The following is a 16,098-nucleotide window of genomic DNA, read 5'->3' as shown; positions in this document are numbered from 1 at the left end:
CTAATATCAGCATTCACCCTTGTGTCCTTGGCTTGCCAAGGCCACTCCTTTCTTCTGAATTGGGAGAAGAGGATTTGGCCCGTCCTACTCCTGCCCGCGCGGGATCCGCCGTTCGCACGGCTCCCTGCACTGCGTTGCCCAAGAGCTGTGCTGAAAGGGCTTGTTTGCAGGATCGAGTCTTCTCTGGATGCTGAGAGCCATTGACCGACACGAGCCGATCAGAGGAGGATGCAACGGCTCCCTACAGCTCAAGACGATTGTGTCTCCATCGGTGCAGCGCAGCCTTGTACCGTGGCACTGCAGCAGGGGAGCACTCCTCGCCCCACTGCCCGGGCACCTTCCCTTGTCCCAAGACATTTCCATTTGCTGCCATTAACCATTAACCAGCACACTCTTACCTGTCAAAGGCAGCTCTGTGCTGCTCGGTCAGCTGGTGCTCGCAGAGCACTGCGCTGTGAAGCCCCAACCTCCACCAGTCCGAGCCTGCCAGGCCAAAGACTAAAGCTGTGTTCATTTTCCCACATCAAAACTCCCCTTGCAGGAGCTGGGGCAAATCCTGAGGCTGGTGCTCAGTCCCTTATGGCTGCCGGTCATCCCTGCCCTGCTCACAGCTTAGGGGTCATGGCTGGCCGAGACGTACTTCTCGAGGGGTCTTTTGCTTCAGTAAGTTATAAGCCCCAACAAGTGAGGTCCTTGCATCTATTACGGTCGATATACATGCATATATATTGCTTTCTCATCTTTTTCCCCATACCCAGGAGTACAGCAGATGGGAGAGCAGTAAATTATAGCCCAATCCTCCTCTATCAAATCTGTAGGGATCTGCCTATAAGAGGCACTATGTAGATTTTCATTTGGACATGATGATTTTGTAGGGCAGAGAAGTGCCTGAGTGAGGCTACATGAGGAATGTGTCGTAAAACGTCACATGCTTTGGTTGTGGGTCAAGGAAAGCTGCCCGAAATGTTCTCAGAAATTCATGCAATGCTTTGGCTGCTACTAGCCAGGACATTTAACCTCACGTAAGTAGCGATGGGTCTTTGCACTGATATCTTGAGTAGCTTGCGGGGATTTTTGCCTCCTTCCCTTGCTTTTCCAAACCGTGAGGCCCCTGCTGTGTTATCTCATCTGCAGGGTTTGGCCCTTCCCTCTTCCTCCCCAAGCTCCATACCCAAAAGCAGAGTGGAAATACCTTTGCAACGTGTCATTTTGCAAATACATCCTTGGCAGAGCCTGTTTCCCCATGCACAATGTTAACCTTGTCCACAGGCATGTGGGATGGGCAAGGCTGAGGCAGATGTGGGCCATTGCACTGCCAAACTTTGCTTTGCACTTCAGGAGAGTCTTCCTCCCAGCAGCTTCTGATTTACCCCAGCATCAGCCTGTGACAATGTCCTCAGTGTCCTAGGCTTCCACTGGGACACTGAAAACAGCCTCATCTGCCATCTGTATGCATGAAAAAAAATTAAACCACAAAGTCTGTGAGCTCTGGGAATACCAAGTCAAGGCTTAGGACCAGAATATGAGTGCATCAGGTCATGCACATGAGAAAAATAGCTGGAACAGGAACATCTCAGATCATGTTTCAATTATGAAAGTCAGGCTATTCTATTTTCCACCAGTACTGAGTTAAACTGCTCGGAAATAATGTTTTCTGCTCTGTAACCCCATGGCATGGCCACAATTAGCAGGAAGCAAAAGTGCCTACAGCTCAGCACTAAATGAGCCCATGTTTTATAACCAACATTTTGTTTTCTCTTCGCATTGACTATTCTAAACTGCTTTACATGTATTGCTACGGATTTGGGCTCCTTAAAAGCTCAACAGGATTGTTTACTATTTTTCCACTGTGGCAATGGAAAGGAGTGGGTTCAGGCAGCCCAAACATCACCTGTGCATGAGCCCGATGTGCATTACCCAAAGCCGTGGGTATAGGAATGACATGCTTCATCCCAGAGCTCAAATTTGTGTAGCTGCAGCCATGGAAACGGGTTGGTTTACATCAGCATATATCAGCACTCAAAAGGACCCAGACACACAGCAGCTATTAATGATTTCACGTGGCAAAAGGGGAACCGGAGCATGACGGACTTTGGTGCCGATCCTCTGAGATCTCCAGGTATCTTCACCCCATCTTCTAACACCTCCCACCAGAGCTGCCACTGCACGACCCTCACCGCTGGGCCAGCAGTGGGCTGGAGATTGGCTCCAAAGATAAAAGTAGACCCTGGCACAGGTCCCCGTCTTCTGTGGACTGGAGGAAGACACAAAAGATGGTTCCTCTGTTCCCTGCAACAGAGGAAGACAGTGAGCATGATGAAATGAAAAGAATGAAAAATGAAAGGCAAAGGCTGTTACGGGTTTTATGAGCTGCAGCCTGCTGATATTAAGGGATAAATTGCTTGCTAAGAGTCAGTTTTGCATCTTCAACCATGAAACTAAGATCTCTGAAGTGTTCCTCTCGGGTATGGGCACGCCCAGGCCAAACGAGCAGGTTCATCTTGCGCCCTGAGTTGCAGCTATCTGTGATTAGTGGTACAGCGGTCTAATGTCACAGGTATTTTGGGTGCTCTTCCCATTACAGGTCCCTTAGGTCTAAGAGCGGTCAGCAGATGACATCTGTGGAAACTGTTGGCTTAAACCCATTCTGACACCTGGTTTAGCTGATGAGCTCATCCATATCTATTTTCAGTTTGTGTGGGTTAATCAAAAAAATTAAGGAAATGGCAAAAGAAGCTTGATGTGTAGGAAGGGAAGGACGTGGATGGTTCCCAGTCCAGAAAGGTTGTGTAGTCTCCATCCTTGGAGATATTCAACGCACAGCTGGACACAGTCCTGGCTCCCCCAAAAGCAGAGCCACTGGCTGATGATGGGGTACGGAGTGGTGCCTCCATCCCTCTCAAGTGAGGGATGTTCCCTCCACCAGCAGCGAGCAGCACCATGCAGATGCCAGAAAAAAGCAGCTGGGAATGAGAGGAGATGGTTTGTCTTCAGGTCATCCACAGCCAGTGGCATCAGGGCAGCTTTTGGAGGGGGTGGCTGCGTATTATGGCCACCCTTTACAGATACTTTTTTCTTAATGGTAGCGCAACGATGATCCGCAGACACGGCTTTCTGCTGCAGAAGGTGGCTACAGCAAACACCGCCAGCTTCGCTGGGGTTTTCTGGTTTATCATTACATTTCTGCTGGGAGGGCAGCCCGGTTGCACGCTCCAATGCTCTGTTACGTCCCCATTTCACCCAGTAACCTTCATGGCAATCCTCCTCACCCCTGCTCACCATCACCCTGGGCTGCAACGCACCCAGGGCTCCAGCCTGCGAGCACAGGGAGACCCGGCTCGGCCTCGCCGGGAGCGCAGGAGCAGGCTGTCTGCCCCGAGAACCTCTCCCCTTGGACCAACCGTGCCAAAATTTGGGACAGTCCGAGTCAGGGACTGGAGCTGTCACTCTTGGGCCCAAGCATTAACGTGGCGCTGAGCAGCACCGCACCTCGCTTTGTCCAGCAGAGACAGAGAAAAGGGGGAAAAAAGTCCTCCCCTGCCCTTCTAAATCTGGACAAAACAGGTTTCTAATTAAAGCAGCGCTTAATCATTATTGGCCGGCGAATGCAGGGCTGGTGGATATTTGATGCAAACAGTGAGTTGGTTGAAACTCTCTCACACCGGCTCCCTCTTTGTCCCTCCGTGAGCCTGGGAATGGGTGTGATCTCCGAGTAGGAGTGTCTCTGCAGTTAAGTAGAGGATTGAATTACTGAACGCTGCTGTTCCCGAGCTGACAAGGTAGCAGAACAGCAAACAAAAGTGCCTCGAAACTAGCTGGCGAAAGAGGAAAGTGCTGGCTTCGGAGGAGAAGGGAGACCTGTGAGGACGCCGCGTGCTTTCCAGCAAGGTAAGCAGCTTCCCTGCACCCCTCTTAGTTCTATTTCTAAAGGCCAGAACTGTTTGATGACTTTTGCTCTGTGGGATAGTAAGAAACACCCCAAAAAAAATTTAATGGAGTTCATATTTTTTTAAAAATCGCTCAGCTGGTGTAAGCCGGGATGTCTTTACTGAAAGCAATGAGCCCATCCTGATTAGCACCGGTTGGGGTTGGAACACGCAGCTATCTCAGCTCCCTGAGAACCCGGCCAGGCTACGTATCAGCTCCGAGGACACATGCTTTTCGTTTAGCTCTCTGCACATACTGGCTTTGATTTCACGCAATGAGCAATTAATGGCTTTTTGTTTTGGCCTGGTTTGTTTTATGCTTTGCTGCTGTGGGGATTTGCTTAAAGCTCGCCTGCCTTTGCAGCGTGGTTACAGGTCCAGGCAGTGACAAAAAGTCGCTGTAAGTTCTCATCGATAGGTCTTGTTGTCGTCTCGTCCATAGATCTGCTAATGGCTGAACTGCTGGGCTGTTTTGCTCTGTAACTACAGAGTTTTTTCTCATCCTGTTCATTTGAGATGCAAATTGTGCTGAGATAAAATTGAGTTGTAATGGAGTTGAGCTGCAGGCTTACTTGCCAGTATTTTTCTTAGGCGTGCCTATTAAGAACATAAATATTTAACACAAAGGAGAACCGATATGAATTAGCATCTGTGGGAGGTTCGCACTTATTCAAGGCTACCCTAGCATAGATGTAAACAAATGTTATAACAGCTGAAGCAAAGTGGCCTCACCAGAGCAGCGCTTAGACCGTGAATCATCCAGGTGCTCTTCACACACCGCTGCTAAATGGGCAGATTAGAGCCTGCAAAATAGAGATTAGGCAATCACAGAGCATCGGCCTTCCTTTTCGGTGGAGTTTTACTATTCCCTGCCACGCGGGCTGAGATGCCGGGTCGAAGCAAATGGGAGGACGGGCACTAGCCAATGCAGTGCAGATGAGGAAAGCCGTGACCATCTTCCCTCGCCTTTCTCCTTAGCAGAGTGAGGTGAGCCTCCCCTCTCCTCCTCCCTGTACAAACAGGCTGCCCTCTTCCTCCTCCAGCTCCCTTCCCACCGGCAGACACGTAGGTCTCATGACGTTATTTCCCAGGCAGGACTTTGTGGCAACAGTTGCCAAGGTCTCCCAGCTGGGAGCAAAGGTTTCGTGCCATGGCCACAAACGGTGTCAACCTGGTCTCCTGCCTCCCCCTGTATCTTGGGGCCCCTGGTTAGGTTGAGACAATAAATTCCTGCTCTTGCATGGCCAGGGATGCTGAAGATGCTCACGGTGTCTCCTGATCTTTTCCATGGAGCTGCACAAGTTTTTCTGGGCTTTGAGCATTGAGGTTGCTACCTCTTCTGCTCTGGACCCCTCTGGGGAGGTGTGGGACGTGTGACATGGAGGAGATGCACCATGGACTCTGTGACTTCAGGCTGGATCTGTCCTGCAGCCCAGTCCTCCAGCACCAGCCATGCTGTGGTCATTTGACCCCAGCCAAGGAGGACACCGGCTCAGACACCTGCCCCGTGCTTGGAAGATGCTGGGGCTCTGCTCTGTGCCGGGCACGTCCTGCTGGACCAAAAGCTTTCCCTCAATTTTAAAAGAGCTAAATACATGGTAGCCCACGTGCAAGCAGAGCCCTGAAATGCCCTGTGCAGTGAAGGGGAGCTCGGGGCACAATTAAAACCTTTGTGCTACCTGGCCCAGCTGCATTTTAGCCAGCCCTGGGGAACACACGTGCCACCACCGCTCCTCCTCAAGGTCCCTCCTTCGTCACAAGGGATGGGCTCTTCGGCAGCCTTCCGAAATTCGCTCTGGACTGACACAAATCCACAGGTTGGGCTTTCTATGTATGAAATGTCCAACTGCACAAGGAAGGACTCCAGTGTGGACGCATCACACCCAAAATATCTCTGCTCTAGCTCTTTGTTTATCCACCTATGTTCTTCAGCTTGTGTTGGCCCCTCGGAGAAACAGATCGTGCAGTCACAAGGGGATACACGCTCCTGCGACTCATTAAAGCCTCTCTTCTCGTGCTCTCCCTTTCCACATAATACAACCCTGGAAATGGGCCTAATTATGATTTATCCTGGATGAGTATACATTTCCACTGTCTTTCCACTCATTCTGGGTGTAAAAGGAATGCAGGAAGGGGTGAATATTGTTGCTAAGTCTTTGGCATCCTTCAGTCCAAAAAGTCCTCTGAGATCTATGTTAATTTCTGACATCGGATAGTGTGCTTTTGCTTCAGTTGCCTTGATTTCCAAGGACCTCTGCTTGAAAAAGAAATCCTACCATTTGTTATCCATCTTTAGCTGAGCCTATTCATGCTTATCTCAGGCAGTGCTAGGCAGAGTAACAGTGAAACTTGTTATTACCTTATATCCACGTCAAAGACAGGAGACATAGGGGATGCTAAATTGCATGGTTGAGCTCCATCCTGGGTGGTTCCTGTGGAATGAGCTATTCAGAGCGGCTGACCTCTCCTACCTAAAAATGTCCTATTGCCATGCCCCGGGATGAAAGAATAGGTTTCTGGCTGGCCCTCTATTTAAAACTGCTCTTACAAAACAGGATAAGAAACAGGCAGGGCTAGAAATCATATTCTTTCTGGGTGATAGAGACTATCAAGATACCCACCTTCCCTTTGGGAGGGTGCTAGAGCCTGAACTACTGTACTCTGTTGCTGTTTACAAAATAGCTGCCTGGGTTTGAGCAAATCCCACCCATCCCAGTCTTTCAGATGCCTCGTTCCCTTCCCTGCGCTCAGACAAAACTCCCATTGGCAGCTCTGGGTGCAAAAGGCAGTCCTGGATGAATGACTCTTTCTAAAGCTGTTTTCAGTATTTGCAGGGATGTTTTATTCATTTGGCTTTATGCAGTTGATGTGCTACTCTCTCAAAGCTGGCCTTCATTTCTGCCAAGAGGGGATTGCCCACCACTCCCGCGCTCGCGTGCCGTGCTCCTGCGTGGGCTGGGTTTCGCTTTTTTATGCCAAGCAAGTGCCAGATGCACGGCCCCGTGGGCTGGGGCTTTGCTCCTTGCCATGCCGTGTTGGCAGAGAGCTGTGCTTAGGCAGGCAGGAGCCCCAGAGCTGGGCAGCGCGGGGTTTAGCTCACAGAATCACGATGCACCAACACCATCTATCACACAGCACGCGATAGCACAGGGGCAAAGTTATCCCTCCTTATTGCCCCATGTTCCTCTCGGTCCCAGTAATCCACCCCATCTCCATTTGCCCCATTTTCCCCCGAACCCTCTTCCTACCACAACAGAGACTACCCACCAAAAGCCATCTCGGGAAGGAGGCGCAACCACGGGGGTCTCTTGAGGGTGGGATGGTGGGGAGGTGGTTCCTCAAGGAGCAATTGCTTAAAGCGGGGAGATGCAGGTGGAGACTGAGTGGCACCCACAAAGTCACAGGAAGGCCAAGCGTGACCTTGTAGCACACCCTGGGTTGCAAGAGCTGGATGAAACAGTGATAAACACACCACATATGTGGCTCTGAACATCCCTCTGGTTTCACACAAGCCTAGAGAATGATGCTAGTATGGATGACCGGTACCAAAAAGGCAGGTGTTGCTGGTGTTCCCTTGAGAGAAGACCCCGTGAAGGTCTGTCTCCGTTTCAAAGACTTTAAAGCTCATATAAGCTAACTCACACCTTGGCTTAGCACCCCATCCTTAAATGTGGAAGCCTGGGTTGGGTTGGGTTGGCTGGTGCCTGCTTTTTTTGACAGAAGCTAGGTGTTATTCAGCAGAGGTGTGTCAGCCAACATACACAAAGGGCGAGCTTTCCTTTGCAGCTCGAGAAACAAACCTTTCGCCTGAGTAAATCCGTTGCATCTCATCAGGCAAGCGATGGAAAGGCACAGTCACCCACGGAGCACCATGCTTAGGTCCAGGTCATTTCATTTGAAATCTGAAAGGTAAACCTGTTTTTTTCCCAACAGTCCTCGGTTTCTCTTCCCAAGTTTGATGTGATGCTTGCAGGTGTGAACTAAAGCAAAACTGGACTGGTCCCTTCCTTTTGATAGTTAATATTAATCTTGCCGCTTTCCACTGGAAAGCCAGTGCTCTGGGAACCAGTTCTCCAGGCAGTCTGAGTGGAGCCAGACCAGCACCCCTGCTCCATCACCATCAAAGGTGCTGATAGCAAGGGCTTATTCAACTGCACTAGTTAAACTGTGCACCACGGAAAACCTGCTCTTTATCTTGCACACATACATGTATGCACATATATGCACGTGCACAGTCTTGCAATAAATATAAAGCTGTTATATGCAGCAGCAAAAATCATAACTCTTAGACTTGGGTTTTTGAGAAGGATGGGCCAGGTGGGCACTGGTACTTGGGTTTTATTTACAGTATTTGGGTCGGTTCACACTGACAGATCTGGCAAGCAGAGTCTCAGGGCACGGTGGATGGGACGGAGCTCCCATGCTCTAAGAGAGGTGAAGGGCAGCGTGGCCAGCTGGGCTCTCCACTCGGCGGTTTTCCCCGTAGGCCAAGGGGACAGTAAGTCCCTTCTGACCAAGATTCACTGGAGCTGCCCTAGACCCAGTGTCAGGATGAGAGGAACCACCCACAGAGAGTTCTCCTCAGACTTAAGCACCCAAAACACAGACATCCAGTGAGGGTGGATGAATCCCAGCCTCTAACCCCCGCTCCTCACCTTCCTCCAGGCAATTTTAACCCTGCATAGGACACGGTGGCCTTTCCTCAGTTTCAGCTGGGAAAGTGCCTTCTTTTGAGGGTCTCTCCTGATCTTCCAGCTGTCATACCCTTCCCATAAACTTTTGAAGTGCAGCTGCTCCCCAGGGCTCAGGGAGGTCTTGCACAGGTGACCAAACACATGCTCTCTTCTCTTTGATGTCTCAGCTCTGGTTTTACTTACCTGCAGTCATTAGGTTAAATAATGCTCTGTTAAAATGCTGCTGCGGGAGAGGATCGTCACTTTTTTCTCGGAGGTGGTGAGTAATTAGAAGTTAGTTTGTGAGAGCGTTTCTAACCTGAACCACTTCTCTGGAAACCAGGAAGAGCAATTGAAACGGCTTCAGCTTTGTTTTCCTCCTGCGTGCATCTCCCGCCCTCGCTGTGGGACAAAGCCCTGCTTTCGGGTTCAGTGCTGGTCCCCAGCCAGTGATCTCTCCCTTTCACTAGGGGAGAAAGAGCTGAAAGAAAGGAGAGATTTGTTCGTAACGAATTGGCAAGCGACGTGCTCGCCTTTCCCTTGGGACGGCTCTGTACCGTTACTGACTCAGTAACCTCACCAAGAGGAGCCAGGGGTGGAACGGATACCTCTGAAGTAGGTGTGTGCCGAGCTGCCTTTTATTATTTGAAAATAATGCACCTGGCACCATACCAGGGGCAATGCTGCTGCAAGGCGCTTGCACGCAGAAGGCTTTTAACAGCTTCTTGTGCCACTGTGGTTTTTTTTCTCACAGATCTTCAGAGAAAGGTGGGTTTGCACCAAAAGAGTTTGTTATCAGGCACTGGGACTGATCTCAGGGAATTTACCGCAGCTCAGACTCTGCTGCTGCTTCTGAAAGCTTTGAGTCTAATAGGGCTGCCCTCCCCCTGCGGAGATGCTGCCTTCCCCGGGAGAGCCTGCTGCTTTCAAAGACATCCTGGGGAAGGACTTCCCAGGAAAACAGTCAGTCAAAACCTGCGTGGGTGCTCTGGCCTTCTCTATAGGACACCAAGGCAAGGACTGCCAGCCTGCACATTCAGCCAATTTGCTCTCCATTTTCCAGTGCCAGTCACTGCTGAGCACTAGGCTCTGCATCCAGCGTGATGAATGTGGAAAATCAGACTGCATGACTTGGGAGTTGTGGCTGGGGTTAAGGCTTTCTGATTTAATTGTCAGTACATTGTTCTTACATTGTTGAGAACTTTGCTGGGACAATACAGCTCTACTGTTCCCAGGACAAAGAGTCAGTTGTTAAAATTTTAGAGGGAGGGTTCAGAAATAGCAACAGTTTAGGAAAAATCTGCTCCTACAAATCAATTTCCCAAGACCATCTGCTTGAAGATCAGACTGCTGGAAAGCTACCAGCAGTGAGATAAATAGGACAAAGGAGATCATAAAGAAAGATGTGGAGAGATGAGCAAGTTTTTCTGGATGGAGCGAGGTGTTGAGCTAGAATTTATGGCAAGTGGAAATGAGGCAGCTGCAGGGGCTAGTCAAAGTCAGAAGAGATAAATCGTGAGTTGCCTGCCATTCTAAATCAGATGTCCTCTGAGGAATTTGAAGAGACAGTTGAGATAGAGATTGAGGGCTGTTGCAACTGGGAAGGTGGTTATTTCCCCGTAACCTACTATTTCCTTGTTCTCCTTGCTTTTAAGTAAAGATCAATAGTAGGATTGGAGAATTAGTGCGAAGCCCATCTGCATGTGGCTCACAACAGGATGAAAGATAAAGGCTCACAGCACCAGTGGGTTTCTGGGAAAGACTATGTATAAGCTACTAAGTCAGAGATGCCAGAAATGGACAGGGGGTGGAGGCACGGGTTATAGGAAGACACATTAAGCTGAAGGTCTACTTCTTGGTAATGCCTGGGATGGTCGTTGGAGATGGGGTAAATTTCCAGGGTTCAAGAGACACAGCAACTGGGTCCTGGGCAGACTGGTCAGCTTTTGTCAGACAAGGCAAACTGGTTATGTCTCTTGCAGAACCTGAGCAATTACTTGGCTAGGTGGATCCACATTTGTGCATCCTTTGAATTCAGTGAACAGGGAATTCAAACCTCTACAAACCACTTCCAGTTTGAGAGGCCATCAGTAACATAAAATCATCTCAGTGGTTCTCTTCTTCGTCCCAGGCTCTTAAATTGTTACTCACATTAACCCTGAACAGACTTTAGCATCTCAGTCCTCAGCATCCCAGCACTTGCCCCATGAGCAAAGAACAAAAAAGACCAGTCACCTGTGATGGCAGGTAGCTGTTCGGACGAGACGTGGTCTGGTGATCCCTGGCAGCCATGCATGGAAAAAGGGAAAACCTGCCCATCGGAATGCAGTGAAGTCCCTTCTTAGCTCCAGAGCCATTGATACTGAGAAGGTGAGCAAGAAGCTTCTTCACAATCTTAGTTCATCCTGTCCAATGCCCGTCTCAAGTTTTGATCCATCTCTACTTAAAAGAAGACCAAAAAAGCCCTTCGACCCCTTTTATGATCCACCCAGATGATTTGGTAGCACGGATAGGGGATCTTTTCTGACTGGTGGAGGTGGCTGACATGAGGGTCAATCCATGTTACTGCCTTAATGTCAAACTGACGGGAAGGCACAGCTTTGCTGAAAGTGCATGTCCTGGTTTCAGCTGGGATAGAGTTAACTGTCTTCCTAGTAGCTGGTACAGTGCTATGTTTTGAGTTCAGTATGCGAAGAATGTTGATAACGCTGATGTTTTCACTTGTTGCTAAGTAGTGTTTAGACTAAAGTCGAGGATTTTTCAGCTTCTCATCCCCAGCCAGCAAGAAAGCTGGAGGGGCACAAGGACTTGGCACAGGACACAGCCAGGGCACCTGACCCAAACTGGCCAACAGGGTATTCCATACCGTGTGACGTTCCATCTAGTTTAGGAACTGGGGGGACTGGGGGCGGGGGGATCGCTGTTCGGGGACTAACTGGGTGTCGATCGGTGGGTGGTGAGCAATTGCACTGCGCATCATTTGTATATTCCAATCCTTTTATTACTACTGTTGTCATTTTATTAGTGTTATCATTATCATTATTAGTTTCTTCTTTTCTGTTCTATTAAACCGTTTTCTTATCTCAACCCACGAGTTTTACCTCTTTTCCGGATTTTCTCCCCCATCCCACTGGGTGGGGGGAGTGAGTGAGCGGCTGCGTGGTGCTCAGTTGCTGGCTGGGGTTAAACCACGACAGCGCAGCACCTGAAGAGGGGCTTACGGTCACAGACCCCGAGGAGCCGAGCCCAGAGAGCACATCCCAGCCATTTAGCCGTCTCATTTCAAAGACATTAAGCAAAGACGAGCCTGCCAGCTTCCCTAATAAGCTGTTCCAATATTTAATTGCCCACCATGATCAGAAATAGCATCTTATTTCAAGGCCTGTTTTACGTAATTTTAGCTGCCAGGCAACAGCTCTTTCCAAGAAGGCTGAAGTGCTCTCTGTGGTCAGCCGGGCGTGTTGGTGCAGAGCCTTCTCCTTGGCATGCTGGCCACACTGAGCTCCTGAACCTGGACCTCACGGGACTGAGAGGAGGAGGGTGAGCCAAGCTGTATTTTTTCCTTTTTTGCCATCCCCCCAAAACACATATCCCATTCCCTGCCTCATCACCATGTCCCAGCACATCCAACATGGGTAACGTGATTCAGCTTCTCTGATTGCAACCCTTCCTGCGATTGTGCAAGAGGATAGGAGCTGTCACCGACACACACGGTTATGTATGTCGCAGGTGCTCTCACCTATGCAACCTTTGCCTTCCTGCCAAAAAAATTGGAGGAGGATATTATGTGACGGATTGTGTGACAGCATGAGAGAGAAGACAAGTCCCACTGCTGGACCTCCCTACCTATCATTTCCATGTGAGATAAAAGCCACTTTTTTTCCTCCTGCTACATGAAAATAAAAGACAGCTTATGTTGGTTGAGTGCTGTACTTCTGGACAGTCACCGTTCAAAGCAACGGTCCTGAGCAGTAGCTGGTGAGCCGCACAAGGTAACTCAATGTTGAATTTCATTCCTCTGGGCAAAACAAGAGTTAACTGCTGTCCTCTCTGCAAACGTAAAATGGCACCTACTTGGGCCCAGATGCCCAACTATAATGGAGACAATGAAAGCAATTCAACAGCCCTGGTTTACCTCATCTAATGCCAGTCCAAGTATTCCCAATAATTAGGCCTTTCAGCCTAGAAAGGCTGGAGCCACAGCTGCTTCCTATTTTCCCGAAGCTGTACAGAGCATTAGTCATTTCACTGGGGTTTTTTTATTACCGTGACTACAGCCCAGTAAGTGTGCCGCCAAAACCCAGACACGCCAAATCAGGCTTAATTCAGAACGTACTTTAGGAGTTTGAAATGATCTCCTATCCCCCTTCTGAGTCCTTATTTTCCCTCCCCACCCAAACAGCCTGAGTCTGCCTGAAGAAATGTCCTGCTAGGTCTGCTTTCTCAACACGTACCGGGTTGACCAAAATGAAGTAGTGATTGTTGGCACTTCCACCCCAACTGTTATTCATTAACCAATCTTGGGAGTGACCTTGACACTTAATTAGTCATCCAGTCCTTCCTGAAGGCCAAGCTTTTCTCTACACTGTGCTGATTAGAGAGGGGATGGGGGATCATATTCAGCAAGCAGGAGCGTTGCTGTGATTTTGGCAGCACGTAAAGGGGAGCGGGTGTAACAGAGACCCATCTGCCCTCACCCACCAGCTTTGTTACCTAGATCGCTTTAGGGAAGGCTTTGTTTTTAGCTCTGGAGGCTCCAGGTTGTTCCCACTGTGACATCCAGCCAAGATGCCAGCCACTGACGTTTGGTTTCCAGGTCCTCTGCCCTCAACCAACAGCACCATTTGCTCTTTGCAGTTTAATCTGTAGTATCTTAACCGAGTGGGGATGACGCAGCAGAGCAGCCTCAAGCCAGCAGTTGTCTTTGCTACGCAGTGGCCACCTCAGCCCGCGCTCATGGTGTCAACTTGTCTCCTCTTTCCATGGTTGCGAAATGGTGGAAATAGAGTTGCTGGCCCTGGAAGTGGAAATTGGGTAGTCGCGTATTACTAATGTGGAGGCAAAGAGGGGAGCTACAGCTGCTTTAGTGCCTCTCTTCCCCCTTCAGAGGTAAAGTTGTGTCTGTGTACAAGGAAGCAAATGTCCATCCCCATAACCAGTTTTTTTTCCAGTGAATTCCTGCCCCAGAGGCAGTTGACTCATGTTTCTTGCTAATTTGCATTTCACCCAGCGCTGGGCAAAACTGGTTTGACTGAGATAGGAACTGACCCGGACATCTCTGTTCAAACCCCACAATGAACCCAAGCCTCTTAACATCCCCTTTTTAAAAAAAAAATGTTAGAAAAGTTTCTGCCCTTCCTGGTTTCAGCACAGATGGGAAGTTCTCACTCCATAAATACTGGATTTTGTGTCTGGGCAGGAGTTGAATTATGGGATCATCTAATTAAAAACCCACATTAAATCATTAATGAAATGAGCTGTCTGATTACATAAGTCATATTCCTATTATTTCTGACTTGGCTAACAGCCGAAAGAAGCTGGAAAGTCCAAAGAAACAGCCAACCTTGTCTGTGCTTCACACTCCCCCCCAGCTTAATGACTAAGGAGGAAGGGAGAGGCAGCATTTCTCAGAAAAGTGGGGACCAGCACTAATGGGCAGGTTTCAGATGGAGAAAGGAGCTCCAGGAGCAGAGGAGATCCAAGATCCCCATTTTGAGTCAAAGAGCTTTGGGTGGGAATCGGTAGAGCGTTGCTGGCTTTCGGAGGGTTTTGTCCAACACGGCTGTCTGCGCTCAGAGGAATCTCAGCATTCTTTGGGTTAACTTTTCTGATGGGAGAGGTGGGGATGCTGGGAGAAGCAGGGAGCCAGCTGTGTCTCACAGCTGCCGGTTTCCTGCGCTGTTAGCAGGAGAGCAAGACGCCTGCTGCCTTCCACAGGGAGCAGTGTCAGTTTTGCTAAAAAATTTCTCCCCCTGAAGTCTGCTCACATACAAATGTCTCTACTAGATTTGTTTTCAGGTTGTTCCTGTTTTGATGCTGGAAGGAAAAACTCTAAATAAATTAAAAAGATAACTGAGGGAAGGAGGCTTCACTTGGGTTTTTCTTTGATAGGGACCTTTTGAATGCTGTATTAAAAGAAAGGAAAGGTCTTTTGGTTAAAGATCTGAACCTGGATCATGTTTTTGGCTTCAGTTCCTGATAGACCTGGACTTCACAGTAGGTGAGTCAGGACCCCATTCAGAAAGTGTCTAGCTCCTCTGTAGACACTGAAATATCTTCCTGGAACTGCCTTTTAATCTGTGTGCATCTCAATTACCTGTCTGGGAACTGAGATGAAAAATGTCTTTTTTTCCTCCATGCTGTTTGTCTTCTTGTCTGGAAGCTCTTTGGAGGACCTGAGAGGGAGATGAAGGTTGGTGAATGTGCTCCTGCTAGGTTCATGAGGCTACATGGACTCAGTCTTCCACAGTTCTTCAGACTGCGTTCAGGAACAAGTGAGCGTGTCTGACTCCTGCTACCGAGTGCTGACGGACCGTGGGTGCCTGCTCAGTTAGTCGAGAGGTGTTGGGGCTGCGCTCAAAACACCCCTGGAGGTACCTGCATCTCTCTACTGCCTGTGCAAGGAGCCAGGGACTGGCAGCTCTGGGCTGTGGGAGATCTGGATGGACCAATGTTCCCACCTAGAACAGCAATTTTTGTGCTCTTACTCAGTGTGCAAACCCTTCAGGAGATGGACCATCGCTTCTTATGATTTTATGGTGCCAAGTGCAGCACGTCTCTCCATGCTCTCAGAACATGAGCAATAAATCCCATGCCTTTTGGCCAGGGATTATCTGTCTTTGTTCTTTTCTTTCTTCAGAAGAAGCTTCTTCCATGGATTTGTGCAATAGCTTCTTTATTTTTCATCTTACCACGGCTCAGCTGTTGTGCTGAGTTGAGGCAGCCATGGCACCATTCCTTCTCGTAGGCGGTTTCCTACAGCTGAGCAGAGGAGCGCAGGAGAGGCTGTGGCCTACAATCAGTGCAGCCTTTTCATCCGGAGACAGAGAATAAAATGCAGTCAATCAAGTTGTTGTTTTTAACATAGTACAATTGTTCAGTCTGTCATGAGCAAATGCAAATCGGGGGAGCACGCTGGCGAAGCAAATGAATGCAAAACGCAGAAATCAGTGAGCTGTGCTCTCTCTCGAAGCTGGACCTTGATTTGTGACTCATACGGTGAAGGTTGATATGGGCCTTGCCCCTATGCAAGGACAGTCTGTCCTGTGCCAGCAGACCTGAGCTGCTCAGGAGGCACCGGCCGTCCCCCATGGGCCCCCCAGCTCTGCTGGGATGTAACCCACTGTTTTCATATGCATCGGGTTTAGGTATGATTTGCTTCAGGAGGTTGCCCTGTAAACAAGCGGGGTTCAGAAGTTGCTTCTTGAGCAAAACCTCAGCTATCCAAGCAGTAGGAACAGGGAGCATATCTAAGGGTGGTCATTTTTTCTTTTCACGGC

At 49.2% G+C, this 16,098-nt stretch overlaps 1 protein-coding gene across 1 annotated transcript in view; it reads left to right on the top strand.

The window, feature by feature from the left end:
• The first annotated feature begins 3,856 nt into the window (after positions 1-3,856).
• The window catches only part of VILL (villin-like), a 37,813-nt gene continuing 25,571 nt past the window's right edge, over positions 3,857-16,098 (top strand). Inside the window, exon 1 of the mRNA XM_010561146.1 lies at positions 3,857-3,888. The gene's annotated coding sequence lies outside the window, so the exon portion shown is untranslated. The remainder of the gene's footprint in view (positions 3,889-16,098) is intronic.

Source organism: Haliaeetus leucocephalus, unplaced genomic scaffold, assembly GCF_000737465.1.
Source record: "Haliaeetus leucocephalus isolate CR32 unplaced genomic scaffold, Haliaeetus_leucocephalus-4.0 Scaffold0, whole genome shotgun sequence".
Classification (NCBI taxonomy): domain Eukaryota; kingdom Metazoa; phylum Chordata; class Aves; order Accipitriformes; family Accipitridae; genus Haliaeetus; species Haliaeetus leucocephalus.
The sequence above is the reverse complement of the archived record's forward strand: the minus strand, read 5'-3'. Positions and strand labels throughout refer to the sequence as shown.